We start from the raw sequence: 11,646 nt of genomic DNA, 5'->3' as shown, positions 1-11,646 counted from the left end.
ATACATCGTTTCATGTCCGGCTTTTCATCAAAGAATAATATGTATTTAGGACCCATTCCAGTACAAGTTCACTGTGAATTCACACGTTCTTCATTTCACATATAACACATCATATCAGCACATTTACTGAAGAATAAATATCGTGGTATGTCCGAAATTCCAGGTGCATTTATTAAAATGAATGTCAGTCACAACAGCTGTCTCCGTGGTCCAGCTCTGATTGGTCGTGACGAGATTATCAAATGTGGCTTCCTGAAATATAATTTATTGGCAAACAATCGAAATATCTCCAAGGAAGCATATCAACTTGTTCAAATCATCTTAACTTTCTCGACTTTAATTGTAACCTGGGTGGATACTACATTCGAAGGTTCTCCTAAAGTACATCAGAAACGAATTATTCATTTTGATTGTCACTTTGAACAACTATTTCATAATTTTATTTGTAAAACTGGAAGCTCCTTGGTAGATTTTAACTTGCATGGTTATTGGGATAGACTAACGCTTGACACTTGCTCTAAAGAGAGCCAATATGACCCAAGATTCCTCTGCTTCTCCAAACTGCCAGCAATCATTTAACCCTGTGTTATGCATTGACATTCGCACTTCCAAAGTGAACAACTCTACACTTTTTCGCGTTTAACTCCATCTGCCATATATCAGACCAGTTCTGCAAACTTGCAATATTTCTTTGCAATCCACGACAGCCGAATACACTATCGACAACTCCACCAACCTCCATGTCATCGGCAAAATTACTACATCACCTTTACTCTTCCTCAATTAACGCATTTATAAAACTCGCAAAGAGCAGAGCTCCCCTAACCAATCCCTAAGGAAGTTCACTGGACACCGACCTCCACGATGCCCTATCCAATAATCTTCAGAAACAGAGAACAGCCAGGGAATTCCTAGAGGCATGGCACTAATCCACAGATTCAATCAATAAACACATCGACCTGGACCCAATATACTGACCACTGCAACGGACAGCTGGAACTGACAACCGGAAGCGGCCGATTCAAACCACTACAAAGGGCCGAGGGAAGATCACAGAAGCGCTTCACAGGAGGCTCCCATGCACTGAGGATGTCACCGAGACAGGGGACGAAACGCCTGGAACACAAATTCCCAGCTCGGCGAACAGAACCACAACAACTTGCCATTGAATCTTTTGATGGACAGTTTGCATATCCAGCTGCCATTTGATTTGTTTCTGGAAATATTAGCATGAAATAAATTAAATATAATCCCTCAGCACAGACCCTCCGACAGCACACAATCTTCCAACACTGAACGGGCGACGATGGCATTACTCAGCACTGACGCTGTGACAGTATCCTCTCGCTCAGTACTGACCCTCCAACAGTGCCTGCTCCCTCAACAATAACCATCTGACTGTGCCCACTCCTCAGCGTTGACCGAATTACAGTAATCGCTCCTTCAGCACTAACCATCTGAGAGGTTCTGCATCCTCAGTACTGATGCTCTGACAGCGTCAGCTCCCACAGCACTGAACCTCCAAAAGCGCCCGCCCTTTCAGCACTAACCTTTTGCATTGGAAAGAGAAAGCGCCGTTCTGTCAGTTCTGGCCCTCTGACAATGCATCCTTTCTTGGCTTTGTCATTTGAGCCTGGTCCTGGTGCACTATTTTACTCACTTGCACAGTGTTCAGAAGTTTTGAAGCAACCAAAGATATCATCTGTGAATTGCTGCGCCAAATGATAATAGCAGTCTCCTGCGAGTGAGGGAAACAGAGGGAGGTGAGCAGAAAAACTATTTGTCACTGTCAGCTTTTATGAATTCCTGCCTCATCCTCAACACATATCCGTAACCTGCGGCCAGACTGCCTCTTATTAACAGTCACAGGCCACATTGGATTTGTTACTGGGTAACGGACTGGCCCGGTGTAAGATGTGGAGGTAGGTGAGCAATTTGGTGATCGTGAACACAGTTCAGTATGTTTACTTAAGCATTAGAAAGGGATAGTTATATACTGCAGAGAAAGAGTTATATCTGAGGGAAAGGCAATTAGGATGAAATTTGGCAAGATTTAGTTTGCACTTGATGTGGAAGGAAACGGATGGAATGAGCACAATTGGAATGTGGAGCTTATTCAAGGAACTGATATTGCATGTACTTGATGAATGTGTATCTGTCATTTCTGAAGGAAGCTGTGGAGCGAAGCAGCCGTTGTTTACGAAATAACTTGAAGCTCATGCCAAGAGAAAGTAGAAGGCATATGTTAGGATTTGACGTGAAGGCTCAGTTAGGGCGATTGAGAGTTACAAGTTAGTTACGAACGTCCTGTACAGAGAGTCCAGAAGAGCCAGGAGAAGACATGAGAAATCGCTTGCGGATAAAATCTTAGAAAACCCTAAGGCTTTCTACGTGTATATGAGGAATCAAAGAATGTCGAGAGTAAGATTAGGACTAGTCAAAGATAGGAGAGATGAATTGTGTGTGAAGTCAGAGGAGGAAGGAAGGCGCCAAATGAATACTTTTCATTAGTATTCATATTGGTTTAAGACAACGTTGTCGAGGAGAATCTGAGATACAGGCCACTAGACTGGATGGGACTGAGATTTACAAGGAGGACTTGTTAACAATTCTGTAAGGTGTGAAAATAGGTAAGTCCCCTGCGTCGGATGGAATCTATCCAAGGACTGTCTGGGAAGCCAGGGAAGAGATTGCAGAGCCTTTGCCTTTGATCTTTATTTCGATATTGTCTACAGGAATAGCACTCGAAGTTTGGAGGATAACAAAAGTTGTTATCTTGTTGAAGAAGTGTAATACAGATGACCCAAGTAATCATAGACCAGTGAGCCATACGTTTCTTTTAGGAAAAAAAATGGAACGGAGTATATAAGATAGGGTGTATAATCATTCAGCCAGCAACAATTTGATTTCAGAGGGTCAACATCGTTTCGTGAGTTTTTCGAGAAGGTGACCAAGCATGTGGATGAGGGTAGGGCACTTGACGTGGTGTACATGACGCCTGTAAAGCCTTTGATAAGCTTCCACATGTTAGGCTGTTGGAGAAAATGCAGAGGCATGGGATTGACGATGGTTTCGCAGTTTGGATTAGAAACTGGCTTTCTGTTAGAAGGCAGCAAGTGGTGGCTAATGAAAAATATTCAGCCTGGAATCCGGTCATGAGTGGTGTGGCACAAAGATCTGTTTTGGGACCACTGTTGTTTGTTATTTTCGTAAATGACTAAGATGCAAGCATAGGTGGATGGGTTAGTAAGCTTGCAGATAACACTAAAATTGGTGGAGTAGTGGACAGCGTGGAAATTTGTTGCAGGTTGCAGGGAAGCTTGGATAAACTGCAGAATTGGTCTTAGAGGTGACAAATGAAGTTCAATGCAGTTAAAGGTGAGGTAATTCAATTTGGGAACAATAACAGGAAGGCAGAATGCTGAGTTAATGAAATGATTCTTGGTAATGTGGATGTGCAGATTGATCTTGGAGTCCATGTACATAGTTTCCTGAAAGTTTCCAGCCAGGTTATTAATTTTTTTTTTACTCACAGTGTGTAAACAGTCCCTTCTGCCCAACAAGTCCACACCGACCCGCCGAATTGCGACCGACCCAGACCCATTACCATAACACTACAGGCAATTTAGCATGGCCAATTCAAATGACCTGCACATTTTTTGGATTGTGGGACGAAACCCACGCAAACACCGGGAGAATGTGCAAACTCCACACAAAGAGTCGCCTGAGGCAGGAATTGAAGCCGGGTCTCCGCCGCTGTGACGCAGCAGTGCTAGCCACTGTGCCACCGTGCTTCTAAGAAGGAATACGTTGTTTTCGGTTTCATTGGCAGAGGATTGAATTCCTGAGTCATAATGTCATGCTGCAACTAAATAAAACACTTGTGTAGCTCCACTTGGAATATTTTGAACTGCCTGGTCGCCCCATTCCAGGAAGGATATGGAAGGATTGGAAAAGTTGTAGACAAGATTTAACAAGATATTGCCTGTTCTGGAGGAAAAGTCTTATCAGGAAAACCTGAGAGACTTGGGTATGTTCTCATTGGAAAGAAGAAGTCAGAGAGCGGATTTGATACAGAGTTACAAGGTTTTTGCAAGGTTTGTGAAGGTTTGTAGCTCAGGTTGAGGTTTCGGGTGTAGGTCTGCTCGCTGAGCTGTAGGTTTGAATCAAACCTACAGTGCAGCGATCAAACCTACTTCAGAGAGTTACAAGATGGTAAGAGGATTAGATAGGGTAGACTGTGGAAGTCTTTTTCTTAGGAAGATGATGTCAGCTTGTACGAGTGGTCATTACTACAAATTGCGGGGTTATAGATTTAAGCCGGATGTCAGAAGCAGGTTCTTTGCTCAGAGAGTAGTAAGGACGTGGAATGCCCTGCCTGTCAATGTCGTTAACTCAGTTAAATTATGGAGATTTAAATAATCCTTGGATAAACACATGGATGATGGTGGGATAATATAGGGGGATGAGCTTAGACTAGTTCACAGGTCGGCACAACATCGAAAGCCAAAGCGTCTGTGCTGCGCTGTATTGTTCTATTGTTCTATGTTCTGAAGCCAAATCTCCACATTGGGAACCTCCAACCCCATGGCATCAATTGAGATTTCACCAGTTTCCACATTTCCCCTCCCCCACCTGACCCCACTTCAAAACGTCCAGCTCAGCACCGTCCTTATGACCTGTCCCATCTGTCCCATTTCCTTCCCACCCATGTGCATCATCCTCCCCTCCAAACTATCAACTTTACAACCTCCTCCGTGCACCTATTGCTTTCCAAGCTACCTTCAGCCCGGCCCCATCCTCTCATATTTATCTTTCCACTCTCGAGGCTTCCAACCAAATTCCCGATCGAAGGCTTTTGCATGAAACGTGATTTTCCTGCTCCTCAGATGCTGCCTGACATGCTGTGCATTTCCAGCACCACATTCTTGAATCTAACCTCCAGCATCTGCAAGACTCACTTTCACCTAATAATCATGGGTGTCCTTAATTTTCTCTCTCCCTTTCCTGACTCCATTTTCAATAAATTTTAGAGATCTGTAAACAATACATCAGCTATGTCCCAAGAACAGCAAGAGACATGTCTTGGTTTTCGATTAATTTGCAGGGCTCTTTCAGTTCAGTCATTTCCTGGGACATCAGCTCCTTCAGTATGAGCATTAGGAAAGAACATGCCTTTTAGCAGAAAAAAATCAGTCTGTCACTCACCTTTGTTTGTTTCATGCACAAGGGCACCCAGACTCTTCTGTACAGCACTTTTTGGAGTTTCTCTTGATTTTAATGGCAGTCAGTCTTTTGACTCTTCCTACCATGTGCATGAACTCCATCGCCCGACATGCAATTGAACCTGCAAAGATTTTGACCACCCATTCAACCTGTCACTATCCATTTCCAGGTTCCGCTGTCCTCATCGCAAAATGCCCTTCCACCTATTGTGCAACGTCAGTAAATCTGGACACATTCCACTCTGCCAATTCCACCAAGTCATTAATTCAGGTATAAATCATTGAAGTCCTATGACTGACCATTCCAGCACTTTGCTAATTACATTTTTACAATTTGAGAAATACGCAATAATCCAGATTCTGTGTCTTCCACTTAATAAACAACGGACAATCCTGACCTTTTTTTTGCTCAACACCGTGAACTCCTACCTTGTGCAATGGCTTTTGATATGGTCCCTTATGGAATGCCGACCAAAATTTGATCAACTCTACTTGTAATATGATCAAAGAACTATGGCAAAGTTGTCAAGTGTGTTTTTCCTTTCAACAAATGATGTTGACTCAGTTTGACTCTAATCATCTTTTCTCAACGTTCTGCATTCTCTTTCTTCATAATGGTCTCTCGCAGTTTCCAAATGACAGATAAGATATTGGAACAGATGGAAGCCATTCGTCCCATCAGTTCAGCTCCACCTTTTAATGAGGTCATGTCTGATTTGGTTGATTCTTAACTGCACTTTTCCGCCTTATCCCCATTCTTCTTGATTCCCAAAGTGACTGATTGTCTCGCCATCTCAGCCTTGATTATACTCAGCCTTGACAGCCTTCCATTGTAAAGAATTCTGCAGATTTTCTACTCTTTGAAAGACATAATATCCTCCTCGTCTGTGTCTTAAATGATTAACGGTTCCCCTGAGATTAGGCCCTATATACTCTACGCAAATGTCGTTTTTCATTACATATCTTAAGTCCCAGTCCTCTGGAAACTGAACATGATCGTTGGCAACATTTCTTCAAGAACATCAACCCACCCCTCCGCACTGCGCCCTCACCCATCAGTATAAACAGACCATGAAAATCTCCACTTAACCTTCTTTGTTCCAAAGAGAAGAATCCCACCCTCAGTAATTTCTCGACAAAAAGGGTTTGCTCATCGCTGGACATAATGTAAGGCCGAGGATTGCCAAGAGGTTTTGGGAAAATATCGCCAGTTGGCAGGTTAAAAAAAAAGGAAAAATAACAGTAAACACATGTCTCCAGCTTTGGGAAACTTTAGAATATCTTTGGGAAGCGGAATCTGAGGAGAACGAAGGGTAGATTGCCCAACTTAACAGAGCTAGTCTTTAAGAGGCTGGAAAGTTGACTCTGTTGTTCTCTGGACATGAACCAATCTGAGACATTGAAAGAATTTTCGTTCCTGCGCGTCAGGAATTCAAACCTCACCACGGCTACAGGACCACGAGACAACTCGTGTACTAACAAGTTACCAAAAAGTCTCGAAGAAAGCAGGACTCCGGTTGTAGAAAAGTTGGTTTCTGTGACATGGATGTGTTTGCAGAGGTTACAGGACTGTTGCCATTTCACTACAGTGAATGTTCAAGGATTTATTTTGGAATAGTAAAACTGATAGAGGACAACAATCAATTTGGGAGGGGCAGGCTGAAGTTTGAATTCGTGAAAAGACTGCTTCATGGATCGTGCAACGAGTCAGTTCACCCGTGTCTGTTGCGTAATTGGTCAACACGTTCATCCATTAACCGAACGGTTGGTGATTTGGGACGTCCCAAGGTTGGATCTCTCATTGCTCCTACTTCATTGTTTTCTTTCCTACATAGCTCCGGGTTTTTAATGTGATCAGGAAAATGTTTCCCAACAGGAATCTTATCCAGAACCGCAACGGAATTTCTGTATTGTTTTAATGGTTAATGTAAAGGACTGTGGATGTTGGGAATCTGAAAGAAAAATAGAAAATTCTGGGGAATGTCAACAGCTTTGCCAGTACTACTGGGAGAAAACGGAGTTCTGATAACGTTCTGAACAAGTTCTGAAACGTGGAATTGCCTTTTCCCAGCCGAGATCCTGCTCGACCTGCTGAGTATTTTCCTGCAATTTCCACCTTCTTTTAAGCTGAATATCGATTCCAGCTATCGAGGTGGAACACCCAGACCCACTTTGTCCCGACATTTCATCGATTTGAAAGCTGTGTTTTTTGAATTCAAATAAACCAAACAATGATTCACTACTGCTAAGCTCCCTAGAGGGAGAGACCTGGAAATGAAAGAGTGCACAGTCTATCTGTAGTTGTGGCCGAGTGGTTAAGGCGATGGATTTAAAAACCATTGGGGTATTCCCACGCAGGTTCGAATCCTGTCAACTGCGAATGAGGGTGAATTTCACGATATACTCTGCTTTTGGAGGTTCAGATCGCGGCGGGGAGAGTCACTTCATCCAGGTCATGAATGGTGCAAATCTCCAGTGCACTCAACGAACTGCACAGATGCACACTTGCATTGCGAAATTTGTTTAGACTCGTTACGACACTGCGTGAACCCTCCTGCTTACTACAAAACCAGCAACACAGACACGATTTATGCCGTACAGGAGTCTGCAACAATTCGATTGGTCAAGAACGACACAAAGTAAAAATTAAGAACTTATTTTTTGAAGTAAAAGAGAGAATAATTCACAATCCACGATTGACAATGTATTTCTATTACCCATTTTGACGTTCCCTTCGATAATACTATTCAGATAAAACTCCCAATTAAGGTTTACAAAATAACACTTCTTTTCTCAAAACCAGGCAGCTGGAGGTTCTTGTCTTCGGATCTTCCTGTGTCTTCTTTTTCCTTGTTAGGACCTTCTGTGTCACAGGTCACAGATCCAAAAGGTATTTTTCTGAGATGTATTTTTTCAAGAAGATTGTTACCTGCAAAAACGTGGCAGTCCTCCTTTCAACTACTCAATATCCCCCGTCTCATACCCCAGAGCATCTAATTGGGTAATTGTTTTTAAGACTTTCAAGGGACGCAATTAAAATTTGAATTGAAATGTACATTTTATTCTGATTAAAATTTGAACTGAGTAGCCAAACTTGAACTGTTTATGATTCCAGGTAATGTACTAATTGAATTGTTCGACCCAGTATTACGTCGTTGTTTTATCGAGAACATTTGTTGCTGTGTCTGGTTGTTCTGCTGCTTTTACCTGTGTTAAACGTGCACCAATATGTTTAAAACACCTCGCCTCTACAGGAAAAAATGAACCATCACAATGAAGATATGTTTTCATTTTAATTTTTAAATACTTTACTCTAACATACAGATAAGTTTCATACAATTTCATTTGAATGCCATCAGTTAAATCTGCGATAATGCATCTGTGAATACATTCTACTGTACGGAAGCTAAGCTAATTGGAATTGAACAATCAAAACAAAAGAGTTGGCATCTAGCAGCTCGGGTTTGACGGGTAAGTGGATTATTTAAATGCCTCTGGGGAGCTAATCAAAGCACATCTGCAAAAATAAAAGCAGTCACAAATTCTTCACATAAAATACGTTGTACCTCTCATTCAGAGAATCATAGAATTCCTAGTTTGTTCACTGGTTTGGTAAAATGCGGCCCATTCCACATCGCGAGCGGCTCGCTCATTGATGATCCACTGAAGCTGCAGTTTATATCCAGGACAGTAGAGAAAGCAGAGTCAGGGATATGGTCAAAAGGAGACGGGGGTAGGGAGGGGAGTAATATAGGTTGTGAAGCAGAAAGTGTGACCTGGAATGAGAGACAGAGACAAGGAGTGTAGAAGGAGGAGAGACAACGGCAGGATTTCATAAAACCAGTGATTCGTGGAGAATCCTTTTGGGGAAACATACAGAGGTGGAGAGGGTGACTAAAAATGTGAGAGAAATAGAACACAAGAGTTGACGGGGGAATTAAAACATCAAAACAAAAGTAAAAAAAAAGACATTCAGCTTTCCTCTCGATTCTGCTGCCTCGGAAAAGTGCTGGCATGTGCAGCCAAATCAACGTCCTCAGCAGTAAGAAAGACATTCGAACGCTCGAAGCACAGGACCCCACTTTGCTCAATCAATATTTGGGTCCGTGTGAGGTTTGTCCATGGGCCCATGTCTCCAATCAGTGATTGTGCACTTTGGTTTTGGGGGAGTGTGGTGGTGCAGCTCCTGGGGTGGACCTGGGTGTGGTGAATCTGTGATGATGTCTTTGCATGGTGAAATTCTTGCATTTTTCATCGCGATATTGTTCGCCACTTTATTGTCAATCTCTGCCTCTGAGGTGATCATCACATTAACCCATTGATACGGATTACCTAAATGCAATATTTACAACGTCAAACAAATTACATGGGCACACAGCTCAGGCCAGAGTATAGTGCTGATTGAAACAAAGGATCCCCATCTGGTAGGATTCACTTTTGGGCTGGTCAGAATTGTTTCTTCTTTCTGTACATCTGTACTTTGTTACTCTGCCTTCAGTTCAATATTCTTATCTCCTCCCCTCTAATCTCTCAGTTAACCTTCTTCACTCTATGCTTCCAAACGGCTAATGTTCATTGCTTACATTTCACGGACATTTTATTTTATTTCCACCTTTATAATTCCTGACTTCAGTTTTTCCTCATCGTCTCGTGTTCGGAGTGATCAATAATAGACACATGGGTTCATGGAGACACAGACGGAGAGAGAAATATAACGACAAGAAGACGCAAAACAAAGGATTTCTAAAGAAAGGACTGAACGTGGCTTTTGACATTAAAGACGAAGATTCGTGCACAGTTTCGAAGGTTCTACGATGACTGTTCCACGTTGCAGTCTATGCCCGAGTCTAGATTTTAGATTCTATATGTGGATAAAGGAACTGGATGCATAGCATTGATGTTCCAGCAGTCATTGTTTGGATACAGATGATACAAGTGAAGCATTGATTGCCAGAATGCAATCACTGTTGTTGTAACCTATTGTTACATCTAACCGAACGTCATCTGAAAACGAAGACGAATCATCTCGTTGTAAGATAATTGAGCTGTATTGGGATTCACGATTTTTCATTTTTGAACACTTGAAATTTCGGCTCTGTAAATTATTATATCTTGAATGACATTTAATTAGCATCGCAATTATGTTTTATGCAGATTTCGTCTCATCTCAATGTTATGAACAGATTATACACCTTGCAGAGAGCTACAATAAATTTACATTTATCGTTGTAATGATACCAAAACGTCTCCTTCAAGCAGGCCAACAACGTTTATCTTTCCCGAGGTGTTTCCTTCCAGTAAGACAAAGGAAAGTAATTGAGCCCGATAAAGCTCACACAAATCTAACGGAATTACTTTGGTTCTCTTGACGGCTTTTTCCAGGCTGTCTGAGCTGAAAGGGTGAATTCTCTGATCTGGAATGAGGGCTTAGACAACATGGCTTCCTCTTCGAAATCAAAGGCGGAGAACGTTTGTTTTGGTGCTTCTTCTCCTGAACATGATAGAAACAGCTGATGAGAATGTTAATTGTGTTCGTGAGTTCACTTGAAAAAGGCATGTTTATGGTGAATGTGGCCACAGTGACAGAGCTGACGGTGAGTGCTTGGTCAATATATTACCTTGTTAAGTATGTCAAAGGTTTCGAGTTCTACTAAATCGTTTTATGTGTGTTTGTGTTATTTTAGCAATGCTGTAAACATACCGCATGTTTTGCTGAAAGCTTTGTGGTAGACATATCGAATCACACATAGTTTCCAGCGCATGACTTTTGCGTTTCAAAAAGTACAGAACTTAGGTCATGCCAACCGATAAAATGCTTTGTACTAGGCTGAGTTGGGGGCAGTTGGGATCTGGTTTGCTTTCTTCCATAACAAAATAAAGGGTAAGCAAACTTCTGCCTTTAAACGAAGTCATTAAGATATGATCACACGACGAGAGCAGAAATAAGGAAATCACTAAATTTTCACTCATCTCTCTCACATTGTATAGTCAAATATTGTGGTGCGGATAAACGCCTGCAGATCAGGCAGCGTCTGAGGAGCGGTAGAGTTGATGTTTCGAGCATAAGCTCTTAATCAACAATGTAGGGGATAGGAACAAGGAGCTAAAAGATAAATAGGAGGGGCTGAGTCCTGTGATATGGGAGTGTGGAAGTCGAGAGATGTTCATAGATGTTGGTGGATAGCGGTGTCAGACTGGAGCGGAGGGTGCAGTGGACAGGTGTAAAGGAAGCTGAAAAGCTCGAACAGTCCAAGTGAGCGACCACAAGAGAGAGGGTTGGATCCTGCATTAGGTGGTGTGAGTGGAGATGAGTATACTGGTGAAATAGACATTGATTCAAGTGTGTTAGGAGACTGGCAAGGTGGAAGTCAATTAGATTGTCCTCCAGGTGACGACTCGTTAAGATTTGGCGGTGGAGGAA

The 11,646-nt window shown here is 42.3% G+C and overlaps 1 non-coding gene across 1 annotated transcript; it reads left to right on the top strand.

Annotated features, from left to right (window-relative positions):
• Window positions 1-7,522: 7,522 nt before the first annotated feature.
• On the top strand, window positions 7,523-7,604 carry trnal-uaa (transfer RNA leucine (anticodon UAA)). The gene has a single exon. It is a non-coding gene; the product is annotated as a tRNA-Leu (tRNA).
• Window positions 7,605-11,646: the final 4,042 nt, after the last annotated feature.

The sequence above is a fragment of the Chiloscyllium plagiosum genome, unplaced genomic scaffold (assembly GCF_037043375.1).
Source record: "Chiloscyllium plagiosum isolate Xiang-an unplaced genomic scaffold, Cpla_swu_hap1 HiC_scaffold_21, whole genome shotgun sequence".
Classification (NCBI taxonomy): Eukaryota; Metazoa; Chordata; class Chondrichthyes; order Orectolobiformes; family Hemiscylliidae; genus Chiloscyllium; species Chiloscyllium plagiosum.
This window is presented reverse-complemented; position numbering and strand designations above follow the sequence as displayed.